General features: G+C 44.0%; 1 long non-coding RNA gene across 1 annotated transcript in view; it reads right to left on the bottom strand.

Annotated features, from left to right (window-relative positions):
- Positions 1-13,900, bottom strand: part of LOC128346165 (uncharacterized) — a 56,182-nt gene extending 42,282 nt beyond the window's left edge. The window contains exon 1 of the long non-coding RNA XR_008316815.1: positions 13,644-13,900. This is a non-coding gene — a long non-coding RNA (uncharacterized LOC128346165). The remainder of the gene's footprint in view (positions 1-13,643) is intronic.
- Positions 13,901-14,489: the final 589 nt, after the last annotated feature.

Raw genomic sequence — 14,489 nt, 5'->3', positions numbered from 1 at the left:
TTTTTATTTATTCATAAATGATCTAGAAGTAGGGGTAAGCAGCAAGGTGGCCAAATTTGCAGATGATACCAAACTCTTTCAGGTAGTGAAATCCAAAACAGATTGTGAGGAGCTCCAAAAGGATATCTCCAAACTGGGTGAGTGGGCGACAAAATGGCAAATTTAGTTCAGTGTTGGCAAGTGTAAAGTGATGCACATCAATCCAACTTCAAGTATACACTGATGGGATCTGAGCTGTCGGTGACTGACCAGGAGAGGGATCTTGGGGTCATGGTGGACAGTTCGTTGAAAGTGTCGACTCAATGTGCGGCAGCTGTGGAAAAGCCCAATTCCATGCTAGGGATCATTAGGAAGGGGATTGAAAATAAAACTGTTAATATTATAATGCCCTTATACAAAACAACGGTGCGGCCACACCTGGAGTACTGCGTACAATTCTGCTCACCACATCTTAAAAAGGACATTGTAGAACTGGAAAAGGTGAAGAAGAGGGCAACCAAGATGATCAGGGGCCTAGAGCACCTTCCTTGTGAGGCAAGGCTACAACACAAAGGGTTATTTATTTAGTTTAGAAAAAAGACGACATGGGGAGACATGATAAAGGTCTATAAAATCATGCATGGTGTGGAGAACGTGGATAGAGAGAAATTCTTCTCCCTCTCACATAACACTAGAACCAGGGGTCATCTCATGAAATTGATGGCCAGAAAATCTAGGACCAATCAATGGAATTACTTTTTCACACAATACATAATCAGCTTGTGGAATTTCTTTGCCACATGATGTGGTGACAGCCAACAACCTGAATGGCTTTAAGAGAGGTTTGGATGACTTAATGGAGGAGAGGTCTATCATCGGCTACTAGTCGGAGGGCTATAGGCCACCTCCAGCCTCAAAGGCAAGATGTGTCTGAGTACCAGTTGCAGGGGAGTAATAGCAGGAGGGAGGGCATGCCCTCAACTCCTGCCTGTAGGCTTCTCAGAGGCATCTGGTGGGCCCCTGTGCGAAACAGGATGCTGGACTAGATCGGCCTTGGGCCTGATCCGGCAGGGCTGTTCTTATGTTCACTCTCCTGTGAATAAAGTCCATTGGAGAAAGGGATGTTTTGTTCTCACACATTATTAGATATTTTGCATGGCAATTCTCTCTCCTCCCCTCCCCTCTGATGGTTCTTCTCATGTGTTGTTAGGGGGTATCCCCATAGCCTGCCTCTCTCTTGAGAGGGAGATTCTCTTAGACACCCCCCCCAGGGAATCTTGAAATTCACACACACCCAAATAATAACCTTAAAACAATATCAAATATATAATAACAAAATAATAACAAATAATAACATTAAATATTAAAAATATTTAAATAAATAATAACATTAAAAATATTAAAATCAAAAACAACAGAATTCAAAAAGCCGAACGGAAACTGTAAACTCAGAAGAAAGTAAATATGTTTGTGTCAATTCAAGGTGTCACTCAGGGCCAAACTAGACATTTTATTAAATATGTAGTTTGGCCTAGTATCACAGCAGCTGTGAAGGCATATCAGAATCAGAACAGCAGCACAGAGGAAGGCAGTATTAACCGTCTCTCCTTGTGCCAAATTGTGATGAAAATCACATCTCCAAACTGTTATTTGTCCCAAGAGGGAAGTTGACATTGAAAGTTTCCCTCCTAGGACTTAGAACAGCTTTGGCGGGAGCAGTTGTTTTAATCCAGACTGCAGTACAAGGGGAAAGGCTTTAATGGCCCCTTCCCACACAGCATTGTACTGATCCTGCCTGGGCCTCTCTGCATGGCTGTTATTTTAATTAAGAAAAAAACAAACACAAATTATGCATGTAACTTCATATCTGGTTTGACCCTGAGTCATTTCATGCACCTGCTTCCTGATTTGCAAGATACAAGATGGAAGTCTTCTTCCTTCTTCCCACAGTTCCCAAAGGTGTAGAGACAGACTTAGAAACAAGCTCATTTGATTTACTTCTTATTGTGCTGTGTTAAAACTGAGCACACAAACTCTGTCTAGAAAAGAAGCAGACAGAATGAACATGTTTGATGGAAAGCTCACCTCGAAAAGACCAGCAATCTGTTATCTAAAAACAGCTAAGTTGTAAGGAAGTGTTGAATGTACATTTCCAAGGCTGCCTTTAAGGACTAGAAGCCCCTTTTTCAAATGAAAGCTGACATTCTCATGCTGCTGAATTCTGACAAAACTGTCATTTGTACAACCTGGCAATAAGGAGCTATAGCAGATGATACAACAGTGACATAATGTACTCTCAAAGTCAGCCTTCCAGGAGATGGGCTGGACATTTGAACCTCAACCAGCTGAAAATATATGTTGATCCATTGATTTGTGGTGATTCAGTGTCTTATTATGCATTAACAGCCCAAAGCAGTCAAATGGCTTGATCAGAATGGATAGGGGACACAATAAGCCTGAAGACAGCAGAGGATCCACTGGAAAATGACCTCTTCTCAGAGTGGAACCCCAGGGCCTAAGAAATCAACAGGTGAAAATGGTTTAGGAGCTCATGTTGGTGCTTTTTCCTTCCCAATGCTCAACCATACACCAGCCATCACTGCTCTGACAGCTGCATGCTTTATAGCTATCCAGCTTTTATTGCTTTGCTTTCTTCCCTTCCTCCTGCTCTTTTTTTTTATAAGGGGGTTTAAAATTTATAGCTAGCAGAAACAACTGATTACTCTTGGCAAATTAAGTGAAGGGATCAATTGTTCCATATGGAAAGAGCCAAAGAACTCAGGGCTCTATTCACGAGGGAAGACTGATGTGCTAAAGGGCAAAGGAATGCCACTTTTATTGTGTGGTGAAGAATTTTCACATTTACGTCCAAATTCCTAAAGAAAGCGTGGTATTCAAGAGACGTCACCATGCAAGAGCTTGACAGACTGCATGTGTGAGCAGACATGGGGATGCTCCTAAGCACAAAGATTCACTGTTCACGTCCTCTTGTCTTGAGGAATGTAGACTCTCCAAAATGATGCTCAGGCTGATCGGATGTTATCCACATGCCCTCCAAAGAGCAGCACACAACTGCATATTAATTTCATTTCCAATCACTGTTTCTATTCACTTGCAATAAAGGTCTTCTGTCTTGTTATATTGTTATGTTGGTTCATCTGTGACAGGTCTGCAATCTGCAGATGGCCTTTAATGGGCTACTTTTATTACAAGTAATTATTGGTCCCTAAAGATGGTGAGAAAGGACGGAGACAGGTTTCACCAAGAGTGAAGCTGAGTTTCATTCTTATTTTGGTTAAGTTTATTGAGATATTTGTTTCAAATAAATTGTATGCTGTTCTCCAACAAGTTTCTAAGGCAGTTTCCAATTATGTAAAAAATAAATATTGAATAAAAACAATATCATAAGATATGTCAAACTTTCACTCCTGTTTTATCTGCTGTGTTAACAGGAGTGAAAGCCATGCAAAATAATGAAAAGGTCTTTGCCTAGTGCTGAAAATATAACAATGTAGGCACCAAGCAAACCTTCCTAGGGAGAGAGTTCCACAACTGGAGCACTGCAACCAAGAAGGGCCTCTTGACTGAGATAGTGGGGGCACCTAGAGGAAAGCTTTTGAAGGTTTCCTTAGTACTTAGTACTTGGACCAGCTGGTGTAGGAGTAGATACTAAGGTCATTCTCATGACCAAGCTGGGGAGGGTTGGCAGGGAGGCAGGCTCAACATTGTCTGTAGCCCAAGACACACAGCACACAAAGGAACATTTGAGAAGGACCATGATCAACTGCATTTGAGAAGTCAAAAGCCAACTACTTTTGACTTTCCCTGCTTGAGAAAAGTTACCTAATCTAAAATTGCATTATATGTAATCTCACTTTTTCCTGCAAGATAAAACAGTGCTCTGGGGCCTACAGATCTTATGTCCAATCATTAATTTCCATTTTCAGTATTAAGGACAACCTCCGGTAATGATTTGCATGTGTGAAAGGGCCATTGTAGTTTCACCATAGGCAGAAGTTTTTCTATAGTTGTATTCACAATGCTTTTCAGTGAAGTCAGTTCACACAACCAGTCATCAATTACCAGGTGTACAGAAATCAATTGTAAGAAACTCAAGTGATGTACATGCATGTGTGGGCCAGTCACTAGTTACACCTGTTAAGCACTCTTATAAGAAGTTAGCCCAGATAGGATCTTTTTTCCTCAGTCTTCGCTAGCGCTACTCCACGCCAGGGGAGTGAGGCTGCAGCTTTGGCCATGCCCAAAAAGTTTACCTGTCCCACAAGAATCTATGCATGGGACAGGGGCATAGCATCCACTGAACAAGGGAAGACAATTGTCCTCAGGCCCAGAGGGCCAGTGGCCCCCACAAGGCTATCCCTGGCTCGAGATGCTTCCTTGCACCTTCCCACACCAAGCTGGTGAGCAAGGCGCTTGCCAGCTGAGAGTGCAAAGCATGCCACTCTCTCCTCTCCTCTCCAGCTCTCTGAAAGAGAGAGGGACCCTCTCCTGAGCATTGGTTCTGTCCCTGTGTCTGACTTCAGATACAAGGGACGGGGCCAATGCCGAGGAACCCAGCCGGGTTTCATTTTGGCAATGAGATTGGGTGGACTGGGCAGGAAGAACTAGCGGTGGTTCTTCCTGCCTGCCTGGAAGCAGCAACTGAACCATACTGGGCTTGGCCATGCAGAGCTGCAGCAACAGTAGGCACACACTGGGAGGGCTGCTGGATGCTGCAGAATGGCCATTGGGGAATGACGCCTGAGAAGAGGGCTGTTCGGCTGGCTGCAGAGTGGCCAAAGTGGCACCTGAAGAGCCTGATCATGTCGGCAGGGAGAGAGAGGATGATCCAGGGGGGGTCCCTCTTTGTGAGTACAGCAGCTAATTGCCCTGATGTCAGGTGTAGGGGGCGTGGCATGTGCACGCACGATGTAAAAACGGGGGGGGGGGCTGGCTGCACTTTGTCTCCTGGCTGCCTTTAAGCTCGCTATTCCACTGGCATGGGAGTTTCATTGGACTAGTATGTGTGGCAGAGTAATTTAAGAATACACAGTGGAGTTGAGGGGAAAATGACAACGCTTGTATTTATTTACAGAAAAAAAAGAAAAAGAAAAAAAGAACACTCTCTTGTCCAGGAGGAAAACAGAACTACATTTTTCTACAGCTCAAAAGCTGAAACAGTTTTGAGGATGGACGCAGTCACAGGACTGAATTCAAAAGTCAATCAACCATTCAGTGAACTAGACTCCTCCCCAGGCCAAACCACACAAATAAACATAGAAATAAATACCATATAGAGAAGAGCACAGACAATGTACACAATGGAAATTTTTTCAACTCTGTTTACACATACGGTATACATATGCTATGTATACTGTATGTATGCTAGTATGTACATTTACACGTACTAGTATGTACATTTCAAATAGGCCCAAACTGCAGATTGTATGAGGAAATTCAATTGTGCTTTTCAGGCTTATGCACATTGAATTGTATGTGCATGCTCTTAAGGCCCTATTCAAACATCATGCCTATGTGTGGATGTCCAAGGGGACAGCATGCCCTGTGAGGAAGGCACTGTCTTGCCCCAACCACATGCAGAAGATGGAGGAATGTTCTGTCTGCCCAGCTTTGGATATCACTTCTAGATGTGCTTCTGTATCTTGTCACTGCAACACAGGAAACACTTCTCAGCTCCATATGGTGTTGTAAAAAAAAAAATCATCTACTGCTCTGGATTCTAAGTCTTACTGAGTTGGGGATTTGCTTGTGAATGTTAAGACAACAAAAATATTCACACAGCTAGCATGAGATTTAAAACTAAGTGGGAACGTATTGTCCCCCAAAGGGGGAGAAAGAAAAGAGAAGGCATTGGGAGGCAGGAAATACTTCTGCCTATTCAACACAGAAAACAGGGCTTACCTCTTGTAGCTTTTCCCATCTGGGAAATGGAATATGGAGGTTTACTTTCATGTGCAGGACTGATAGTGCTTTGGAAATCTGACAGCACAGATGTACTGCAGCTCATGGTGACTAATTTTAACAAGCTGCTCACACTGTTACAAAAGGCAGATCTGCTGGCATTTTTACTTCTAACCACCTGGTTTGGACAAACAGTCGCTGCAAATAGCACATATGTCATATGGGGTAGACTCGGGAGTTGGAGGGAGGAATGCAAATGCTGAAGAGTTTAAAGCTATTTTTCAGGCCCAGGATTACAGGGTGAGGTTGGGGGCTGATGAATGTTCAGAGCTGTTTTTCAGCTGATCCATCACATAAGATGATGAAGTATTTTGTACTTTCGTACCTCTAAACATTCAGACTGTCCACTTGCAACTTTTCACTTGTATTAATGGTAGACCATGGAGTTGTAAGAACAAAACAAAACAAAAATACACCCTACCTTCTAAAGATTTATAGAGCTCTTTATACTCAACCTGCATAAATAATACTCATATTAAACAAGTGGAATATACACAGTCAGCAGAAACAAAATAAGCTGATCCTGCTAAGGGCTCATCTGACTCATAGAAGCTAGTTGCTTGGGAAAGGGCATAACTCAGAGGTGAAACAACTATTTTGCATGCATCATGATCCATGATTCTGGTGGTTGAAGGATGTTTGGTAGTACTAGCAGTGGCATGGAAGATGATTGCTTAAACGCCTAGAGAACCTGATGGAGCAATGTTCTGATTCAGCATTAGGCAGTTCCTAAACATAGGGTGAAGTGAGAAAGAGGTGCAGAGAACCACAGAGGGCTGCACCAGGGCATAGCGAGGAGAGAGTGGGCCCATGTTCAGAACACTGAAAGCCCTCCCATAGGGGTGGGCATGAACTGTTTGACACTGAACTGGTTTGCCTTGAACTGGGCCAGTAAGGCAGCTTGATCTTGAATTGGACTGGGGGGCACCGAACCAGGCATGCGCAGAGGCCATTTGCATGGCCACACAAATGGCCTCTGTGCATCCACAGAGGCCAGAACCACACTGCAACCACATGGGTGGCTTGCTAAAAGAGCCTGATCACACATACTTGGGCTATGGGCTGCGCCAGATGGGGTGAGCAACGGTGCTGACTGCTGCACCAGGTGTGGGTAAGAACATTTAACTACCCCTCTTGCTGCCCCCCCGGCTACCCCTTATTGCTTCCCAGGACCCCCACCCCTTAGGGGAATCCTCATCAGATTCCCCTTTACAAGTATAGACACTCCAACCACTGAACCGGTTCGGTCAAACAGACCAGACCAGCCAGTCAGTTCAACTGAACGGGTTCAGCAAGACATAGTTTAGTTCAAATTCGATCCAAACCAAAATTTTTGGGTTGTGCACACCCCTACCCTCCCATTTATGGTGGTGCCTTCTGTGGTAGCAGACATGTACCCCCACTTATTCCCCCCCCCGAGGAAGCTGTGGATCCCCCCCCCCAGGCTGGGGCTTCCACTGTTTCTGGCTTTAGCTAGCTGCAGCCACAGCTGCCTTTGGCTGCTCACTCTGCCCATCCTTCCATTGGCCGGGCTCTGGCCTTTGGAAAGAGGATGGGTGAAGCCAAGCAGATGCAGCTGAAGGAGGCAACTGGCAGCAGCCATGGCCACTCACCCAGCATTAATTGCCCTTCCATCGGCCAGGTGCCTGGTCAATGGGAGAAGGATGGGCACAGCCAGGCAAGTGGTGGAAGGAGGTGGCTAGCAGTGGGTGGTGGTGGCAATGGTGGGAGCCCTGGCCTGGTGGATAGGGAAGCTCAGTGACTCCTCCCGGAGGCCTGGAAGCTCCCAGGTGCAGGGCTCAATGGGTTCTTTTAACATTTTGGCACTATTACGGCTCCACCCTGGGTACACTCATGATGTTGCTGCCTCAGAGTCAGAGTGCCTAGTACACACTTATGCTCAAGCTTCCATGTGGAGATTAATAGGAGATCAAGCATGGTATTCTGCGTGGCTTGTGGCTTTCTGGTGTTGGGTGGTTGCTGATCTTGGGTCCCAGTCATAGACTTTAGTGAAGCTGCTTGTTGCCATATATTTTTCTGAGTGTGTTGACACAGCCATCTGGAACAGTGTCGCTGTATAGGAGATGAGACCATAGCATAGTGGTAGCGCATCAACTTTGCATTCAGAAGGTCTCCGGTTCAAACACTGGCATTTCCAGGTAGGGCTGGGAAAGTCTCCTGCCTGACACCCAGGAGAGCCACTGCCAGTAAGGGTAGATAATACTGAGCATAGATGGACCAATGGTTTGACCTGGTTGGGTCCATGCCAGGGGCGTAGCAAGGGGAGAGCAGCCTATGTACAGAACATGCACGGCTCTCCCACTCACGGTGTGCATGCCCCTCACTACCCCAAGGAGGGGGCCATAGAGATCCCCCAACCCTCAGGCCAGGGCTTCTGTGGTGCCAGCCACCTGCAGCCATCGCCACTTCCAGCTGCCTCCTTCCAGGCTTCACCGATGGAAGAGGGATGAACACAGCCTGGCAAGCATAGCTGGAGGATGAGGTGACTGAGGGCTATCGGCCATCTCCAGGTGGACTATAGGTGGCCTATATAGGCCACCTCTACTATGAGGGCTATAGGCTACCTCCAGCCTCAGAGGCAAGATGCCTTTAAATACCAGTTGCAGAGGAGCAACAGCAGGAGAGAGGGCATGCCTTCACCTCTTCCTGGTGGGCTTCTCAGAGGCATCTGGTTGGCCACTGTGTGAAACAGGATTCTGGACTAGGTAAGCCTTAGGCCTGATCCATCAGAGCTGTTCTTAGGTTATAATGACTGCTCACCTGGCAGTTTTTCTCCTCCTCCTTTTCAGCCTGGGGCTTAGCCAATGGAAGGAGGATGGGCGCAACTGAGTGAGAGGCCTAAGGAGGTCTTCCTCCTTCCTCTTTCCATTGGCTCAGCATGAGCTGAAGGCATACGATGGTGGCAGTAGTGGACACGCCGGCCAGGCTTGCCTCAGAGAGAGGGCAAGCTCTGTGCCTCCTCTCCGAGGCTCCCCAGCTCCCCAGTGAAGAGCTCAATGGGTTTTTTGAACCCATCAGCACTATTACAGCTCTGCCCTGTTCTATGTATTCTGTTAGAAAATGGACATTGTTCCAACACATCCTTGGATTCATGTATCAGACCAGTTTATCCAATGAAAAGTGGGAAAATACCAAATATGTTTCAGGATGGGAACATGAGACTTGAAGAAGGGCACAGCCAACAGAGGATCAGAGAAAAGAAGAGTACTTAACTCGGCTGGGAAAAGAAAGTAATTATTTAATTTATGTAAGAGTTGTTGGAAAACAGGGGCCAAGAATGGGTGGACTTTTCTCTTTTTTTAGCAACTACTTAAACTTGCACCCTTGGATGCATCCTTGATAAAATTCCAGAATCACAAAGAGGAAATAAGCTGCCACATCTCCAGATAGAACTTAATGATAAACACATAAAAAGTAATACTTTTCTTGCTGCTCTCTAAACATTCGAAGATGCCTCTGTTTTTTCTATAAAATAAAGAACCAATCTGCCTACTTTCCTTTCACTACCCCTACAACTGAACTAAATTTGGTTCAAATTGGCTAGACCGTCCACAAGTTAGACCTCTTGCATTTCAAGCAATTACGCATCCGCCATCTTGGATCAGGGTGCGTGGCATCATTACAACCTACACCATCGAGGTGTCCCTATGTGTCACTCACTACTACTGTACCTAATTTGTTTCAAATTGGTTAGACAGTCCACAAGTTAGCCCACTGGTGCCTCAAAGGTTCACACATCTGCTATCTTGGATTGGGTGGATGACATCATCATAAACTACACCCTTGGGGCATCCCTATGCATCCCTACAGCTGTAGCAAATTTGGTTCAAATTGGTTAGGTGGTTCACAAGTTAGGTGGTTCACATGCACCTAAAAGGCTTATGTGTCCATCATCTTGAAATGGGGTGAATGATATCACAAACTGCCACTGAGGTGTCCCTGTGTGTCACTCACTATAACTGAACCTTATTTGGTTCAAATTGGTTAGACAGTCCACAAGTTAGCCCACTTGTATCTCAAATGTTCACGCATCCACCATCTTAGATTGGGGTGGATGACATCATCACAAACTATGCTGTTGGGGCATCCCTATGTGTCCCTACAGCTGTAGCAAATTTAGTTCAAATTAGTTATACGGTTAACAAGTTAGCCCACTTGCGCCTCAAAAGTTTATGCATCCAGCATCTTGAATTGGGGTGGATGACATCATCACAAAATATGCTGTTGAGGTGTCCCTATGTATCGCTACAACTATAACCAATTTGGTTCATATTGGTCCAGTTGTTGCGAAGTTGGGGAGGGGGGATGGACACACAGATACACACGCAGAGAATGCTGGGTGATCTCTTAAGCCTACTGGAAAGTAGGCTAAAAATGTATGACATGATAGACAATAATGTCCAATAGTGCATAATGTTCAAATCCAGAATCAAACTTGTTCAATACATAATAGGAATAAGAAGGCTTATTATTAGGAAATCAGATTTGAAATTTAAAACAAAGAAGAAAAACATTCTGCTAATAGACCTAATAGATAATACCCCAGCGGGAAGGGTATGTGCCTGCTTGAGTTACGAAGTTCTAAGAATAAAACATATATTTTCCAGAGTTATATCCAAGCCTCTAGTTGGCAAACAGCTAGCTAATATGCCCCAAATACATGCCAACTGGGCAAAGAGGCACTCTTATCTAAAGTGGTAGTTCTCTTATATGCAGGGGAATAGAACTATTCCTGTTCAATCCAGCACAGTATGCCTTCCAATGATTGTTGCTGCTGTCTCCTTTCTGCTTCTTTTTAGACTGTGAGTCCCTTTGAGACCTGGAGCCATTTCTTTGTCTAAGAACAAAGAGACAGAAATGGGAAAAAATTGCCCTATTCTACAAACTCTTCAAACAGTTTCCAAAATGAATCTAAATCCCCTGGGAAACTAGTCTCAGCTTTTCACAGAGAAAACCCTTCAGACTGATGAAACAGACCACTCCACTTTGAGAAATGGACCAGTCAATAACTTTAAAGCCCTTTAAGACATCCAGAGAACCAATCAGAGAAGTTGATGCTAAGCTGAGGTTTCCATTCTCCATGTTAATTAAGGTGGTTCAAATTAAGTATGCTAAAAAAATTGGGCCATTTGTTTGCTAGGTCAAGAAGTGCAGAATTTCTACTGTACTTCTCTGGGGTAGTCTAACCAGTTTTGTCCAAACTATTTCTGAGTATTTAAAGTTGACTGAGTAGCCATTAACCAAACAAAGTGAAAAGTGAGGAAGGAGAGCAGACCTGTGTTAGCTAAGGGACAGGCAAGGAGAGATACATAATACTGATTACTTTGCTGGCTGACGCCAAAGCTTGAGTTTGCATCTTTTCAAAATGGATGGCAGTAATGTCAAACAGGGCCAATCTCAGCAATTGTGACCAGTGCAACTCTTGTTACTCACAGTAACCTACCCTGGTGTCCCTTATTTCATTATCACTTTATTTATTAAATGTACATACCATTGTTCCATGGAATGCTCAAAGCAGTATAGTTTTTATGGTATATGCCGTAGTTCAACAAAGAACAGCCCTTTTTGTTGCTGGTTTTGGATTTGTTTCTCCAAATAATAATTAAAGTGAATGCTGCTGTTTTGATGGTCCGGCCTGTTGGTTTCGGCTGCTCTCTGGTGCTCAGTACCATGGACTCAGCAGGCCTGGTAGAGTATTGAAAGTTCCAGATAAGAAGAGGCAGGCAGAAAGACTAAATTGGGTGACTTCACGCTCTGTCTGAAGAGCTATCCTGGCATGTATATCTGAAGAACTGGGGTGTGTCTGATGTATTCTAACCACCATCTGGGGCACAGTGATTGTGCCTGACAAATGATTCCTGAGTTGAGCTCCATGTTGCCTAACAGCTCCAGCTTTATAAAAGGAGGGTGCTAATAATAATTGTTTGTAGCGTAGATGCCATTTTCCCTCTCCATGTCACTCCTTGCACCCTGCAACCCACTACAAAATAAACAAGATCAGGCCCAGTGATTCCAGGCATAAATCACAGACAGTACCTGCAATGTACTTCACTATCCAGACAGGAAACTATTTAAGTCGCCTGCCCCTAGCTTGTTACTAGGGCTGGGATAATATAGAATAATTTTCAAAAGAGGTATCATTTGTGTCACACCAGAGTACATTTATCCTGCAGGTCAAAACTCGGCACGTATTTAACATGGGTTTCAAAGCCATTACCTGCTATTAACATCTGGAAATGTTTAAACCTTAGACTCTCTTCACAGTTTATATGGCAAGCTAGGCCGCTAGCTCAAAATCTATTTCAGAGTTTCTGTTAGCATTGCTGTTGCACAAAAGTCGCCCAAATTCTTCTAAAACCAAAGCAGCAAGATTTTAACTATGGGCGTGTTCACATGTACATGTTTATTTGTCCATCTTAATGCTACGGAGAGAATTTCCACCCTGGTAACCTCAAAGACAAACATTTTTCAATTGAGTCAGTTCATCACTCTGTTGCAAATCATTGACTGCTGAGTAATAAAGTATCAAGAAATGTATGTGTGAAATGGCTCATAGTCAGTACCAGTTCCAAGTCTGTGGGGCCCCAATACATGAGCACTGAGAAGAACCTCTATAATTGACTTTACTAGACCTGGATCCTCTCAAGGCCTGAATCCAGAACCCATGTGAGGTTTGCCGGTTCCTCTCAAGTAAGTATAATGGGTGGTAGGTCCTGGGCTGTTAGGCACCTTGTTCCTAGACCTGAGCTTCAGGTCAGGCCTGTCATCACCACTGCTCCTGAGATCCTGGGAGTGATAAGAGAAGGCCCGGAGCCAGGGTGGGTGTCCTGAGGAGCACTGAGACTCCCTCAGTCAGGGTGACATTACAGCTTCTACCTGGCCTTCAGAGGGTATTGAAATAAGAAATAAGAGCTTCCCTATCTCTGACAGCTTTTAAAAAGTCTTTAAAGGCACATCTGTTCACCCAGGCTTTTAATTAAATATTGTTTTTAATAGTTTCAATACTGTTTTAAAATATTATTTTAAAATTTCAAAATTGTTGTAACATTTTAACTTTTTGTTGTTCTTTTGTGTTAATTAATGTTTTACTTTTTCTGTTTTTACTTTATTGTAAACCGCCCAGAGACGTAGGTTTGGGGCGGTATAAAAATATGTCAAATAAATAAATAAATATTGAGCCACCCAGAGACAGAAGTTTGGGGCAGCTTACAAATTTGATAGATAGATAGATAGATAGATAGATAGATAGATAGATAGATAGATAGATAGATAGATATTGAGCCCCCGGGGTCCCAATCTCGACTGCAGCCACCACAAGATCCTGTTCCTACTCCTCTTTGGAGGTCTAAGCATGGACAGGTCCTGATAATTACCTGCATGGCATGCCAAAGCAATTCATACACACTGGTGAGCGCTTTTGTCCCATTTTGCACCAGCCACAAACTAGAGTACACATAGGGAGCCACCCACAACTAAGTAAGTTGAAGTATGTTCTTGGGAGTGGGCTGTTTTAATGTAGGTATTGATGCTAAATGCCTGTTAAATTAGCTTAATTCCCAATGGGTTAGTTGTTAGGCGCAAGATAAACAAAAAGCTGACATTACTGTCATATTCAATTTTGTTACAACTGTTTTTCTCCCAACCAAAATCACCTCATTTACCTTTCATCACCACTTCTTCAAAAAGCAGTTATAATGTGTTACAGCAATACTATTGCCATCTACTTGCATTTCCTCACGTGATGGATATTTATAAAGAATATGTACTTCCAATGACTGACTCTTTGTGGAACATCATGACTGCAGTCTCCACTATCCTGCAGGATTCTTCAACAAAGGTACAGCTTCTTGCTTCATATTAGAAAGGATGTTGCGATTTGCATCACTAAAGGATAAAGTAAGTTTCTGAAGATCACATTCCCTGCTTCATATTCTTGCAGTTTATGTTCCAACCAATTGCTGGCAGTTAGGTCACAATGCTGGCAGTTAGGTCAGTAATGGAACATAGGCACTCATCATTGCTTTCTATGAAATCACACAGCTGTGCAAAAGCATCTGATCTCAAAAGACCTTGAAAGTGATCAGCTGGAAGTACAGTTGAGCCCAGTTCTGTTTAGCACTGAATCTTCTGTGGCAGTCCTAATGATATTTTGCTTCGGTTTCAAATAAATCAAAAACATACAAACATGCACTAAACCACAGCAGCTACAGTCCTCTTGTGTATGTACCATTTTCTAGTCTGCAATCAGCAAGCAAGGTGAGTTTGCTGACACCTTCTAGCTGATGACTTACTTATTATTAATTGTTGTGGTTGTTGTTGTTGTTGTTGTTACTAGTTGACCGGGCACATAGCATCTGCGCCCCTAGTTCTCCCTGGCTACCCCCCCACTTCAGCCCCTTCTCCCTAACTCTTCCCCCAGCTGTCTCTAACCACCGCCCACCCTCTCGCTTCTCTCCCCACCCTCTCCCCGCTTGTGGTTTCTGACCAGCTTGCTGGCCCATTTGCTC

Source organism: Hemicordylus capensis, chromosome 2, assembly GCF_027244095.1.
Source record: "Hemicordylus capensis ecotype Gifberg chromosome 2, rHemCap1.1.pri, whole genome shotgun sequence".
NCBI classification, from domain to species: Eukaryota; Metazoa; Chordata; class Lepidosauria; order Squamata; family Cordylidae; genus Hemicordylus; species Hemicordylus capensis.
Note: the sequence above shows the minus strand (reverse complement) of the source record. Positions and strands in the feature narration are given on the sequence as shown.